We start from the raw sequence: 14,353 nt of genomic DNA, 5'->3' as shown, positions 1-14,353 counted from the left end.
GAGGGCACTAGGTAGGTTTGTGATACACATTCACACATACAGGCAGAACAATCCACTAGGGGACACTGTCCCTTCCTCTTATCCTCCCAGTTTCTTGCAACCCATAGGTTGAAAAACACTGATTTAAATGATTACTTTTGGATTTTTAGCCAACGGTTGAATTCTTCTGAGTAAATGTCTGTATACTGACTAGAAGAAGATAGTAACCTTTTACCCAGCAGATGCACATCTTCACATCTTAATCCAAGGCTTCCTGATTCTTGTCTAGTTTCACTGTGCCACTGGGTCAGGGTTCTCCTGGAAGTGAAAGAAAGTAGAGAGTCTTCAGTTCTTCACAGAAGGGAGCTTCCAGCAAAGAAGCTCTGCGAGAAGTAGTGAATAGAATACTGGAGGGTGAGTGTGGAGATTTAGCTCCAGCAAATAGGATGTAAACTGCGGTAAGGACTTTGCTTTTGTTCTGAAATCAGTGGGAATACTATTAAATGGGCTTTGCTTTAGAGGAGCATCAGATCTCATTACAGATGGAAGTGAGCCACCATGTGGTTGCTGGGAATTGAACTCAGGACCTCTGGAAGAGCAGACAGTCCTCTTAACCGCTGAGCCATCTCTCCAGCCCAAGATCCCTCTTTCAGCAGGATTGTTCAGTCTGCTCAGTCAAGAACTTGAGTGGCTAATGATGAGGAGAGTCTCCCAGTAAATGTGGAAGCATGCTCTAACAAGAGTGACAATGGTGGCAGTGATGGCAGTCAGACTGAAGGTTCACGAGCAGCCAGACAAGTGTCCTGGAGACTAGCTGCTACACCATGGGCGGGCCTCATGTCTTATGCAGATATGGGGGGGGGTCCCTAGTCTGCAGCCTGACTCTGAGTCTGGCTGGAAATTGTTGGGGAGTGGGCGGGTCCCAGCTCATTCTGCAGAGGTGGGAGGTAAGAGGAACTTTCTGAGTATGCAGATGAGAAGGGGGCATCAGAAAAAATTGAAGATTTGTGGAAAATCATCCTGAAAACACCAAAGATGAGAAAATTGGTAATAAAATTGAAGATTTTAAGGAAAAAATCCCGAAAACATAACAGACATGAAAAATATTTCATAAAAATATGAAGATTTGTGGAAAATCATCCTGAAATATGAGAGATGAAAAAATGATAATAAAATGAAAGATTTTAGGGAAAAAATCCTGAAAATATAAAGACACAGGAAATACTTCAGGAAAAAAATGAAGATTTTTTGGGAAAATAATGTTGAAAATATAAAAGAAACAAAACATTTCAGAAAAAAGTGAAGATTTGTGGAAAATCATCCTGAAAATACTAAAAACAGAAAATATTGGTAATAAAATTGAAGATTTTAGGGAAAAATATCCTGAAAATATACGAGACTCAGAAAATACTTGAGAAAAAATTGAAGATTCATTTTGGAAAATAATCCTCAAAATATTAAAGACAGAAAATATGTTTAAATCTAAGAATCCATGCGAACACTAAACAGAACTCGTCTGACTGCTAAGTAAACATTCTTCAAGATATGAGCACAGGAGGGGTTGGGGATTTAGCTCAGTGGTAGAGCGCTTGCCTAGAAAGCGCAAGGCCCTGGGTTTGATCCTCAGCTCCGAAAAATAGAAAGAAAAAAAAAAAGATATGAGCACAGGGAAGGAAAAACAGGCATGTACATCTGTGTAGCTTCTGTGATAAAGTATTTTTCTTTCAGCTATAATGAATTGCACTCTCCTCTGTGTAATGTGTATGTTTAATTACGATTGAATAATGATATACATTGTTTCTGTACTTAAAAATATCAATGACAAAGAATAACTTACTTCTTATGTTTTGCAGATGACAGCTACAGTGAGAAATGTTCCAGGTGTCTTCTTAAAAACATACATTTACGGGCTAGGATGTTTAAATCTAATTATACATGAGAACACTGAAAGAATCACTCCTCTGGTTCTTAATACAGAAAGGAACACAGGCATGCAACATGAACTATTATTTCGATGACTTCTACGTTAAAGTACTTTTCTTTCAGCTATAACGAATTACACACTTTTCTTTGGATGTCAAATTTCCAATGTGTATCCCTTTGAACTCTTTTTGTTGTCTGATTGCTCTGGCTAAGACTTCCAGTACTATATTGAATAAGTAGGGAGAGAGTGGGCAGCCTGTCTAGTCCCTGATTTTAGTGGGATTGCTTCAAGTTTCTCTCCATTTAGTTTAATGTTAGCCACTGGTTTGCTGTATATGGCTTTTACTATGTTTAGGTATGGGCCTTGAATTCCTATTCTTTCCAGGACTTTTATCATGAAGGGGTGTTGAATTTTGTCAAATGCTTTCTCAGCATCTAATGAAATGATCATGTGGTTTTGTTCTTTCAGTTTGTTTATATAATGGATCACGTTGATGGTTTTTCCATTATATTAAACCATCCTGCATGCCTGGGATAAGCCTACTTGATCATGGTGGATGATTGTTTTGATGTGCTCTTGGATTGGGTTTGCCAGAATTTTATTGAGTATTTTTGCGTTGATATTCATAAGGGGAATTGGTCTGAAGTTCTCTTTCTTTGTTGAGTCTTTGTGTGGTTTAGGTATAAGAGTAATTGTGACTTCATAGAAGGAATTCGGAAGTGCTCCGTCTGTTTCAATTTTGTGGAGTAATTTGGATAGTATTGGTATGAGTCTTCTATGAAGGTCTAATAGAATTCTGCACTAAACCCACCTGGTTCTGGCCTTTTTTTGGTTGGAAGACTTTCTATTTCTTTAGGAGTTATGGGATTGTTTAGATGGTTTATCTGTTCCTGATTTAACTTTGGTACCTGGTATCTGTCTAGGAAATTGTCCATTTCCTCCAGATTTTCCAGTTTTGTTGAATATAAGCTTTTGTAGTAGGATCTGATGATTTTTTTTAATTTCTTCAGATCTGTTATTATGTCTCCCTTTTGATTTCTGATTTTGTTAATTTGGATACTCTCTCTGTGACCTCTGGTTAGTCTGGGTAAGGGTTTATCATCTTGTTGATTTTCTCAAAGAACCAGCTCCTGGTTTTGTTGATTCTTTGTATAGTCCTTTCTGATTCTACTTGGTTGATTTCAGTCCTGAGGTTGATTATTTCCTGCAGTCTACTCCTCTTGGGTTTATTTGCTTCTTTTTGTTGTAGAGCTTTCAGGTGTGCTGTGAAGCTGTGAATGTATGCTCTCTCCTGTATCTTTTTGGAGGCACTCAGAGCTATGAGTTTTCTTCTTAGCACAGCTTTCATTGTGTTCCATAAGTTTGGGTATGTTGTGCCTTCATTTTCATTAAATTCTAAAAAGACTTTAATTTCTTTCTTTATTTCTTCCTTGACCAAGTTATCATTGAGCAGAGCATTGTTCAGCTTCCATGTGTATGTGGGCTTTCTGTTGTTTTTGTTGTTGTTGAAAACCAGCCTTAGTTCATGGTGATCTGATAGGATGCATGGGATTATTTCAATATTCTTGTATCTGTTGAGGCTGTTTTGTGACCGATTATATGGTCAGTTTTGGAGAAGGTACCATGAGGTTCTGAGAAGAAGGTATATTAATTTGTTTTAAGATGAAATGTTCTATAAATATCTGTTAAATCCATTTGGTTCATAACTTCTGTTAGTTTCTCCATGTCTCTGTTTAGTTTCTGTTTCCATGATCTGTCCATTGATGAGAGTGGGGTGTTGAAATGTCCTACCATTATTGTGTGAAGGCCAGTGTGTGCTTTGAGCTTTAGTAAGGTTTCCCAGCTGGATCTGGGAACAGAGAGCTGCTCCTGAGTTTGTGTGACCTGAAGCTTCCAGGTCGGTCACTTGGAACAGAAGTGTTGGTCTTACATCTTCTCTCAAGTGTGTAAGCACTCCTGGTGAATGGCTTTCAGTGCAGGCAGAAACCAGAAGGGTCCAGCTCCTGACTGCCCCTAGGTCCCTGTGCCCAGAGGGAACAGAAGGCACAAGATGGGTTCCTCTTGGGTCAGGAACATGGGCAGAAGTAGTTGTCTCCTCTGAGCTCTCAGGATGGTCTGCACTTCTGAGAGTCCAGCTTGGATTGACTGGTTCAGTTCAACTCTGGGCACAGGCAGAAACCAGAAGGTTCCTGCCATTGACTGCTCCTATATTCCTGTGTCCAGAGGGTACTAGGCAGGTGATGAAAGTGTTAAGAAAATGTTCCTCTTTTGGAGAAACTTCCTAGATGTCTTCTTACAAATATACATTTAATGCTTAAGATATTTAACTGTACATGAAGAGAAGAAAAAAAAAGAAAAGAAAAGAAACCCACTTCTGTTCATTAGCAAAGAGGGCAAAACACAGGAATTTCCATTGTTTTGGGTTTTGTGTAGCAGCTTGTTAAACTGAGTTCCCTTCTGCTGTAATGAATTTTATGGTACTCTGAGAAATGGTACTTTGATAACACAGGAAATTAACAAAGTCATGTTTTGGACTACAAAAATAAAGCAAGTCCAAAGCCAAACATCATGAATGTGATATGTATATGTCTTTTTTGAGAAAGAACTTTAATGTCTTCTTAAAATCATATGTTTAATGCCTAAGATATCTGATGGTAAGTGTATATTAGGAAACTAAAGAAACGCTTTTCTGGTTATTAGAAAGAAGAGTAACATACAGACAGGCCCATTGTACTTTGTTTTGTGTAGTGACCATGCTAAAGTGAGTTTTTTTCAGCTATATCAAAATTTTCTGTGCTCTTTAAGTTTCTGTGAAAACACAGGATATTGAAGATGTCCTAAAGGCTGCTGCAAAAATAAAGCAGTTCCAAAGCAGAGCTGATGAGTGGATTTAGAAAATGTTGCTCATTTGGAGAAACATCCTTGATGTCTTCGTAAAAACATACATTTAACACCTAAGATATTTAAAGCTAACTGTACATGAAGAAACATGAGAAACGCTCTTCCGGTTATTAGAAAAGAGGGTAACACTCGTTAATGGACATTGTTGTGTTTTGTGTATCGTCTTGTTAATGTGAGTTTCTTTCTGCTGTAACGAATTTTATAGTACACTGTAAAATGTTCCCGTGCCAACACAGGAAATTAAAGAAGTTGAGCTCTCAGCTACAAAAATAATGCAGTTCCAAAGCAGAGCTTGAACAATGTCTTACGAAAATGTCCTTCTTTATGATGTCTTCATCTTTTCTTTTTATTGGACATTTTTAATTTACGTTTCAATGTTATCCCCTTCCCTGGTTTCCTGTCCATAAACTCCTTATCCCAACACCCTCCCTCTTCTATAAGTGTGTTCCCCCTCCCCAACCCCTTCCTGCCTCTCTGCCCTGACATTCCCCTACACTGGAGGGTCCAGCCTTGGCAGGATCAAGGGCTTCTCCTTCCATTGGTGCCCAACAAGGCTATCCTCTGCTACATATGCAGCTGGACCCATGGATCTGTCCATATGCACTCATTGGGTAGTGGTTTAGTGCCTGGGAGCTCTGATTGGTTGGTATTGTTGTTCTTACAGGGTTTCAAGCCCCTTCAGCTCCTTCAGTCCTTTCTCTAACACCCCTAACAGGGACCCATTCTCAGTTCAATGGTTTGCTGCTAGCATTTGCCTCTGTATTTGTATTTGGCTCTGGCTGCGCCTCTCAGGAGACAGCTATATAGACTCCTGTCAGCACGCACTTCTTGGCTTCATCAATATTGTCTACTTTTGGTGGATATATATATATATATATATATATATATATATATATATATATATATGCTGGGTCCCCAGGTGGGGCAGGCTCTGAATGGCCATTCCTTCAGTCTCGGCTCCAAACTTTGTCTCCATATCTCCTCCTATGAATATTTTTGTTCCCCCATTTAAGAAGGACTGAAGCATCTGCACTTGGTTGTCCTTCTTCTTGAGCTTCATGTGGTCTGTGGATTTTATCTTGAGTAATTCAAGCCTTTGGGCTTATATTCACTTATCAGTGAGTGCATACTATTTGTAGTTTTTTTTGTAATTGGGTTACCTCATTCAGGATGATATTTTCTAGTTCCATCCATTTGCCTATGAATTTCATGAAGTCATTGTTTTTGATAGCTGAGTAGTACTCCATTGTGTAGATGTACCACATTTTCTGTATCCATTCCTCTGTTGAAGAGCATCTGGATTCTTTCCAGCTTCTGGCTATTATAAATAAGACTACTATGAACATAGTGGAGCATGTGTCTTTGTTGTATGTTGGAGCATCTTTTGGGTATATGCCCAAGAGAGGTATAGCTGGATCCTCAGGCAGTTCAATGTCCAATTTTCTGAGGGACCTCCAGACTGATTTCCAGAGTGGTTGTACCAGCTTGCAATCCCACCAACAATGGAGGAGTGTTGCTCTTTCTCCACATCCTCACCAGCATCTGCTGTCACCTGAGTCTTTTTATCTTAGCCATTCTGACTGGTGTGAGGTGGAATCTCAGGGTTGTTTTGATGTGCATTTCCCTGATGACTATGGATGTTGAACATTTCTTTAGGTACTTCTCAGCTATTCGATATTCCTCAGCTGAGAATTCTTTGTTTAACTCTGAACCCCATTTTTTTTCTTGGTTCTTTTTTTTTCAACTGAACCCCATTTTTAATAGGGTTTTTTGGCTCTCTGGTCTCTAACTTCTTGAGTTCTTTGTATATACTGGATATTAGCCCTCTATCAGATGTAGGATTGGTAAAGATCTTTTCCCAATCTGTTGGTTACTGTTTTGTCCTTATAACAGTGTCCTTTGCCTTACAGAAGCTTTGCAATTTTATGAGGTCCCATTTGTCAATTCTTGATCTTAGAGCATAAGCCATTGGTGTTCTGTTCAGGAAAATTTCCCTAGCGCCTATGTGTTCTAGGCTCTTCCCCACTTTTTCTTCTATTAGAGTATATCTGGATTTATGTGGAGGTCCTCGATCTACTTGGACTTGAGCTTTGTACAGGGCAATAAGACTGAATCAATTTGCACTCTTCTACATGCTGACCTCCAGTTGAACCAGCACCATTTGTTGAAAATGCTATCTTTTTTCCACTGGATGGTTTAGCCCCTTTGTCAAAGACCAAGTGACCATAGGTGTGCAGGTTCATTTCTGGGTCTTCAATTATATTCTATTGATCTACCTGCCTGTCTCTGTACCAATACCATACAGTTTTTATCACTATTGCTCTGTAATACAGCTTGAGTTCAGGGATGGTGATTTCCTCCAGAAGTTCTTTTATTGTTGAGCATAGTTTTCACTATCTTGGGTTTTTTGTTATTCCAAATGAATTTGCAAATTGCTCTTTCTAACTCTATGAAGATTTGAGTTGGAATTTTGGTGGGGATTGCATTGAATCTGTGGATTGCTTTTGGCAAAAGGCCATTTTAACTATATTAATTCTGTCAATCCATGAGCATGGGAAGTCTTTCCATCTTTTGAGATCTTCAATTTCTGTCTTCAGAGACTTGAAGTTCTTGTCATACAGATATTTCACTTGCTTAGTTACAGTCACACTGAGGTATTTTATGCTATTTGTGACTATTGTGAAGATTGTCATTTCCCTAATTTCCTCATATAATGGCTTATGTTGATTGATTTCCTTATATTCAGCCATCCCTGCATCCCTGGGATAAAGCCTACTTGATCATTGTGAATGCTCATTTTAATGTGTTCTTGGTTTCTTTTTGCAAGAATTTTATTGAGGATTTTTGCATCTAGACTCACAAGGGAAATTGGTCTGAAGTTCTCTTTCTTTGTAGTGTCTTTGTGTGGTTTAGTTATAAGCATAATTGAACAAATTGGGTAGTATTCCTTCTGTCTCTATTTTGTGGAATAGTTTGGACAGTATTGGTATTAGGTCTTCTTTGAAAGTCTGATAGTAATTTGCACTAAACTCATCTGTCCTGGACTTCTTTTGTCATTATTGTTGAGGGACATTAAATGACTGCCTCTTTCTTTAGGAGTTTGTGACTATATAAATGATCCCAATTTAAATTTGGTACCTGGTATCTGTCTAGAAAATTGTTCTTTTTTTCCAGATTTTCTAATTTTTTTGAGTATAGGCAGTTAGCAGGATTTGATGACATTTTGAGATGATATTTTTAATTTCTTCAGTTTCTCTTGTTTTGTTTCTCTTTTTATTTATTTGTTTTTTATTTGCCAATTTGGATACTGTCTTTGTGCCCTCTTGTTAGTCTGGCTAAGTGTTTATCTTGACAATTTTCTCAAAAAACAGCTCCTGGGTTTTGCTGATTCTTTGTATAGTTCCTTTTGTTTCTTCTTGGTTGATTTCAGCTCTGAGTTTGATTATTTCCCGCTCTCTACTTCTCTTGGATATATTTACTTCTTTTTCTTCTAGAGCTTTCAGGTGTCCTGCCAAGCTGATAGTGTATGGTCTCTCCAGGTTTTGATTTTTTTTTTTTTTTTTTTTTGGAGCTATGCGTTTTCACCTTTACCCCTGCTTTCATTGTGTCCCATAAGTTGGGTATGTGCCTTCATTTTCATTAAATTCTAAGAAGTCTTTAATTTCTCTATTTCTTTTTTGGCCAATTTATCGTCGAGGAAAACATTGTTCAGCTTCCACATATATGTGGACTTTGTGTTGTTTTTGTTGTTAATTAGACCAGCCTTAGTCCATGGTGATCTAATAAGCATCATGGGATTATTTCAATCTCCTTTTACCTGTTGATGCCAGTTTTGTGGCCAATTATATGGTCAATTTTTGAGAAGATACCATGATGTGCTGAGAAGATATATTCTTTTGTTTTAAGATGAAATAGTCTACAAATATCTGTCAAATACATTTAGTTCATAACTTCTGTTAGTTTCTCTGTGTCTCTGTTTAGTTTCTGTTTCCATGATGTGTCCATTCCTGGGTCCCTGTTTGGATAATTATTGAAGTAAAAATGGTGGTCTCACCTGTGGGCTGTGATCTTAGGAGTGAGAACACTCCTGGGAGACCAACTCTCTCTGGGCAGGATTCGGGTATGGAGGGCTGTGGGACAGCTTTAGCTCTGGGTGCAGACGGAGACCCTATTTTCAAATTCATATGAGAAACTTCCAACACAATTTATAATTTCGGAAGACCAGTATTAATTACTTGTATCTGTGATGATTTTGAGCACAATAAGTGACAGTGAAAGTGTTCTCAAATGTCAACTGCGAACTCCCTAATGTGTTTTGGATTTGTATTTTGAAATATGTTTTTATTCTGTCCTATGTTTCAGCACATTAATATCTAAATTCTGTTTGTGTTATAAAAAATCAAAATTTACATAGATGAAACTTGAGTTTTCTTCAAATTTTAAAGTTTAGCCATGTATGTCATTTTTTTCTGCTATAATATTTATTTATTTTTCTTTTATTGGATATTTTCTTTATTTACATTTTTTTCTTTATTAACTTGAGTATTTCTTATTTACATTTCGATTGTTATTCCCTTTCCGGTTTCGGGCCAACATCCCCTAACCCCTCCCCCCTCCCCTCTATATGGGTGTTCCCTCCACATCCTCCCCCCATTACCGCCCTCCCCCCAACAATCACGTTCACTGGGGGTTCAGTCTTAGCAAGACCAAGGGCTTCCCCTTCCACTGGTGCTCATTCTAGGCTATTCATTGCTACCTATGAGGTTGGAGCCCAGGGTCAGTCCATGTATAGTCTTTGGGTAGTGGCTTAGTCCCTGGAAGCTCTGGTTGGTTGGCATTGTTGTTCATATGGGGTCTAGGGCCCTTTATTTACATTTCAAATGTTATTCTCTTTCCCAGTTTTCCCAGTTGTCCCCATCCCATTTCCCCAACCCCTGCCTCCATGAGGGTGCTCCTCCACCAACCCACTCTCTCCTACCTCCCAGCATTGGCATTTCCCTACCCTGGGGCTTCAAGCTTTCACAGGACCAAGGGTCTTCTCCTATTGATGCCCAACAAGGCCCATCCTCTGCTACACATGCTGCTGGAGCCATGGGTCACTCCATGTGTACTCTTTGGTTTGTTGGTTTAGTTCCACGGAGCTCTGAGGGGTCTGGTTGGCTGATATTGTTGTTCTTCCTATGGGGTCGCAAAGCCCCTCAGCTACCTCACTCCTTTCTCTAATTCTTCCATTGGGGACCCCGTTCTCAGTCCAGTGGTTGACTGGAGGCATCCTTTTCTGTATTTGTCAGGCTCTGGCAGATCCTTTCAGGATACAGTTATATTAGGCTCCTGTCGAATTCACTTCTTGGCATCCCCAATAGTGACTAGGTTTGGTGACTGCATGTGGAATGGATTCCTATGTGTGGCAGTCTCTGGATGGCCTTTCCTTCAGTCTCTGCTCCACACTTTGTCTTGGCATGTCATTAAGATAGACTCATAAAAAAGATATAATTTTCCATGTTCATAATCTATATACACACGAAATATAAACATTGTTAACCCTGAGCTTACTTTAAGAAATATACATGTAGTTTTATATAAACTAAGTAACATACAGATGTCTTATTTTCTATATAGGAATTGTTCCATGTTATCCAACAAATCAAAATTGGCAAGTATTAAACTGTCATTTAAAGTAACCCACCCATATCTTTTATATTTTAAGGCATCTATGAATTTTATATAGTCCCTAATTGTGCTGGTTGGTTTTTTGTCAACCTTACACAAACTTAGACATCTGAGAAGTGAGAACCACAATTGAGAAAATGCCTCTATAAAGATTTCCTTAGTTAGTGTTGCGTGTGGGGGAACCTGATCATTGTGAATGTGCTCCACCACTGGCAGGAGGTCCTGGAGTGTATGAGATCGCACAGAATATGAGGAGCGATCAAATAAGCAGTCTTTGTCCATGGCCCCTGTGCTGTCTAGTTTTATGTCTACTTGACACAAGTTATAGTCATCTAAGAGAAGGGAGCCTCAATTGGGGACATACCTCCATAAGATCTACTTATCGGTAAGCCTGGAGGGCTTTTTTGTTTGTTTGTTTGTTTTTTTGTTACTAATGAATGTGGGAAGACCTATCCCATTGTGTGTAGGGCTACTGCTGGGTCAGTGGTCCTGGGTCCTGTAAAATGCAGGCTGTGAAAAGTCTGTATGCAGCACCCTTCCATGGCCTCTGCATCAGTTCCTGCATTCAGTTTCCTGAATTTCTGTCCTGACTTCCTTCAACGATGAACAGTGATTTGGAAGTATAAGCCAGATCAACCCTTTCATGCCAAGTTGTTTCAGTCAGGACGTTTCATCACAGCAATAAAAGCTCTAACTAGATAGCTAATATATTAATGTATGACTATTATACTCTGTTATTTTGGGGATATTGTCAAATGCCTGTGCGTCCTTAGCACAGATGCAGTCTTAGTTTACATCTTTTTGAGGTCCTGGATACAGAATCCACAGACATAGAAGAACGGGTGATTCTCTCTCCCTCTCTCTTTCTCTCTGAATAGAATACATAGAGTGATAGATAACATGAAAACTTCCTGGCTTGCAGTGAATGAAAGATGTTGTTATTCTATCACCTGAAATAATAATGCCCAATTTATCATAACTTTTGAGTCTCCCAACACGGCTGGCTGCTTTTGGTTTTTTTTTGTTGTTGTTGTTGTTTTTTTTTTTTTTTTTTTGGTTCTTTTTTTTTGGAGCTGGGGACCGAACCCAGGGCCTTAAGCTTCCTAGGCAAATACTCTACCACTGAGCTAAATCCCCAACCCCTGCTTTTGTTTTTTACTTGTTATTTTTTCTCTAAAATACAACTAGTGTTGCTGTGATTTAACATTATGCCTATGATATTGCATCTTCTGCATTTTGTGAAAAGTGCACTAAGTGGATCTCTAGATTTCTTCTCAATAAGTCGTATCAGTTACTCACCTGTTGCTATGATAAAATACCATGACCAAAGACAACTTAAGGAAGAAATGGATTGTGGTTACACAGGGACAGTTTCCATAATAGCTGGGAAAGTAGAGCATGCCATCAGCAAGAGGAAACTGGCTGAGGACAGTTTCATCCATACATAACAGGTAGACAGAGACAGGGAATGGGAAGTGGGGGGGAGTGTATAAATCATGCTCTCCTCAATGATCTACATCCCTCAGCAAACCTCTGCCTCCTGAAATTTCCATAACCTCCTCAAGAAGCACCAGTAACTGGAGCCCAAGTGTTCAAACACTTCTCATCCAAGCTACCTGTCTCCTTTTCCTCCCAGCTTCCTCCCTCCCCAGCTGTGCTTGCATCCTCACTTGGGCCCTTCACCTTGTTGAACTTTTTGAGTTCTGTGGACTGTATCTTGAGTATTCTGTACTTTGTTTTGGCTAATATCCACTTATTAGTGAGAACATACCATGCATGTCCTTTGAGGTCTGAGCTACCTCAATCAGGATATTTTCTAGTTCCATCCATTTGCCTGCAAAACTATGGATGTTCTTGTTCTCAATAGCTGAGTAGTATTCCATTGCGTAAATGAACCACATTTTCTGAATCCATTCTTCTGTCGTGGAACATCAGGGTTCTTTCCAGCTACTGGCTATCAGAAAGCTAGGATTCCAGAGGGCAGTGGGTTGCTATTTTTAAAATGATAGGGGAAAAAATTGATGAAAGATCCTCCTGGAATTCTCACCAGAGAAGTTGGAGGCACACATGGTTTCTTCAACAAAACAGGCTTTTCCTAGCCAATATTTTGAGAAAGCAGAGCGACAATTCTTGAACCAAATAACAACCAAAATAACTGAGGACATAAATGAAGATTGAGCGCATATTTCCTAGCTAAAGCAACTCCCAACGGTTTCTCTGGCTTGGACCACTCTGGCTCCCATGGCCTCTTTTGTGATCTTAGCTCTATTTCGTGTTTTCAGTGCCTCTGGATTTAAAATCCCAGTACAGTTGGTGCTTCCCTCATTCCAAGCCCTTCAGGTCCTCATGGTACTGCCTCAGAATTACCAGCCATTGTCACCAGCATCAATACCATCTCCCACGACTGGGCTCTCATTGTTGTCACATCTGAGCTCCAGTCCCTCACCAGCACTCTCTCTTCTCTCTCATGTTTCTGTGCTGGTCAGGCCAAGCCATGCTGTTTAGGCTAAGCCATGACCTGATGACCAATCAAGATCAACTGCCCATTTCCAGCTCTGAGGCACCTCTAGAGGATGACCTTTGACTATTGTCAGTGCATTGACCCTGCAAATGTCAGGGGTGACCTGACAGGTGAACTCCAGTCAGGAATAGATGGCTCTGCTGAGCCATTGTAGTCTGGGAAGAAGGCTGCTTTGATTTCAGGGCAGGATACACTCACAGCAAAACTTTGCTACCTTCAAGTTGGAGCAAAGTGGGTAATCTTAATAAGACCTGGCAGCAATCTATCTAAGGTAGTAGCACCATTTTGGATAATTAGACCTTCAGGAACACTGGTCTTTATAGTGATAGCCAGTGGGAGGGTCACTCAAGGGACTTAGACAGATGAATGATCTATTCTCAGTTAGTGTATCTCCATAGTTAGGTTTCTGTTGCTGTGATCACCAGTGTGATGGGTATTCCTGGTTGTCAACTTGAAAACATCTAGAATGACCTACATTCCAGATATGGAGGGCACACCTGTGATCCAGATCTTGAGGGTGAAAGAGACACAGATCTTGAGGTATAGAGGCCATAAAAAGATTAGGCCCATGCATGGTAGTACTGGCCTTCAATCCCAGGAGACTGAGGCGAGCAGATCTCTGAGCTCAAGGCCAGCCTGGGACAAAGCACCTTAATCTGGGCCACACCTTCTGCTAGAGGCTTACATGAGGTCTTTGGAAGAAGGAAGACTTTTTAGCCAGCACATCTGTTGGAACTACTTCTTTGAGCTTATACAGAAGACCAGGTGAAACAAGTAGACCCTTGGGTCTGAACAAGGTCTAGATTTTTGGACTTCCCATTCACAACTGCCCATTGATGAGTTAGTTGGATACAGACTGTAAGTCATTACATTAAATGCCCTTAATATATAGAGACATTGTGTAAGTTCTGTGACTCTAGAGAACCCTGACTAATATAATCACTGTGACCAAAACTAACTTGGGAGGAAAGAGTTTATTCCCTCTCTTACTTTACCACCTGTAATCAGGAAGGCACAGCACAAACTTGGAGAACAGGAACTGACCCAGTGAAGACCACAGATGAAGGTTGGTCCCTCTGGTATTATACCTTCCTTATACAATGGGGCACCTGACCAAGGATTAGAGATACACAGTAATGAGGTAAGGACATCATCAACCAATTAGCCAAAAGAAAGTGCCCAATAGGCATGCCTCCTGGCTGATCTGTAAGAGCAACATTTTGACTGAGGTGTCACAGGTGTCTCTGAAATAACTGAGGCTACTCTGGTAAGGTTTTATTTATTAGTATTTGAGACAAGGTCTCTTGTAGCCTTGTCACAATCAGGCTGTCATCAAATTCAGTACTTAACCTTAGTTT

Source organism: Rattus rattus, chromosome 14 (genome assembly GCF_011064425.1).
Source record: "Rattus rattus isolate New Zealand chromosome 14, Rrattus_CSIRO_v1, whole genome shotgun sequence".
NCBI classification, from domain to species: Eukaryota; Metazoa; Chordata; class Mammalia; order Rodentia; family Muridae; genus Rattus; species Rattus rattus.
This window is presented reverse-complemented; position numbering follows the sequence as displayed.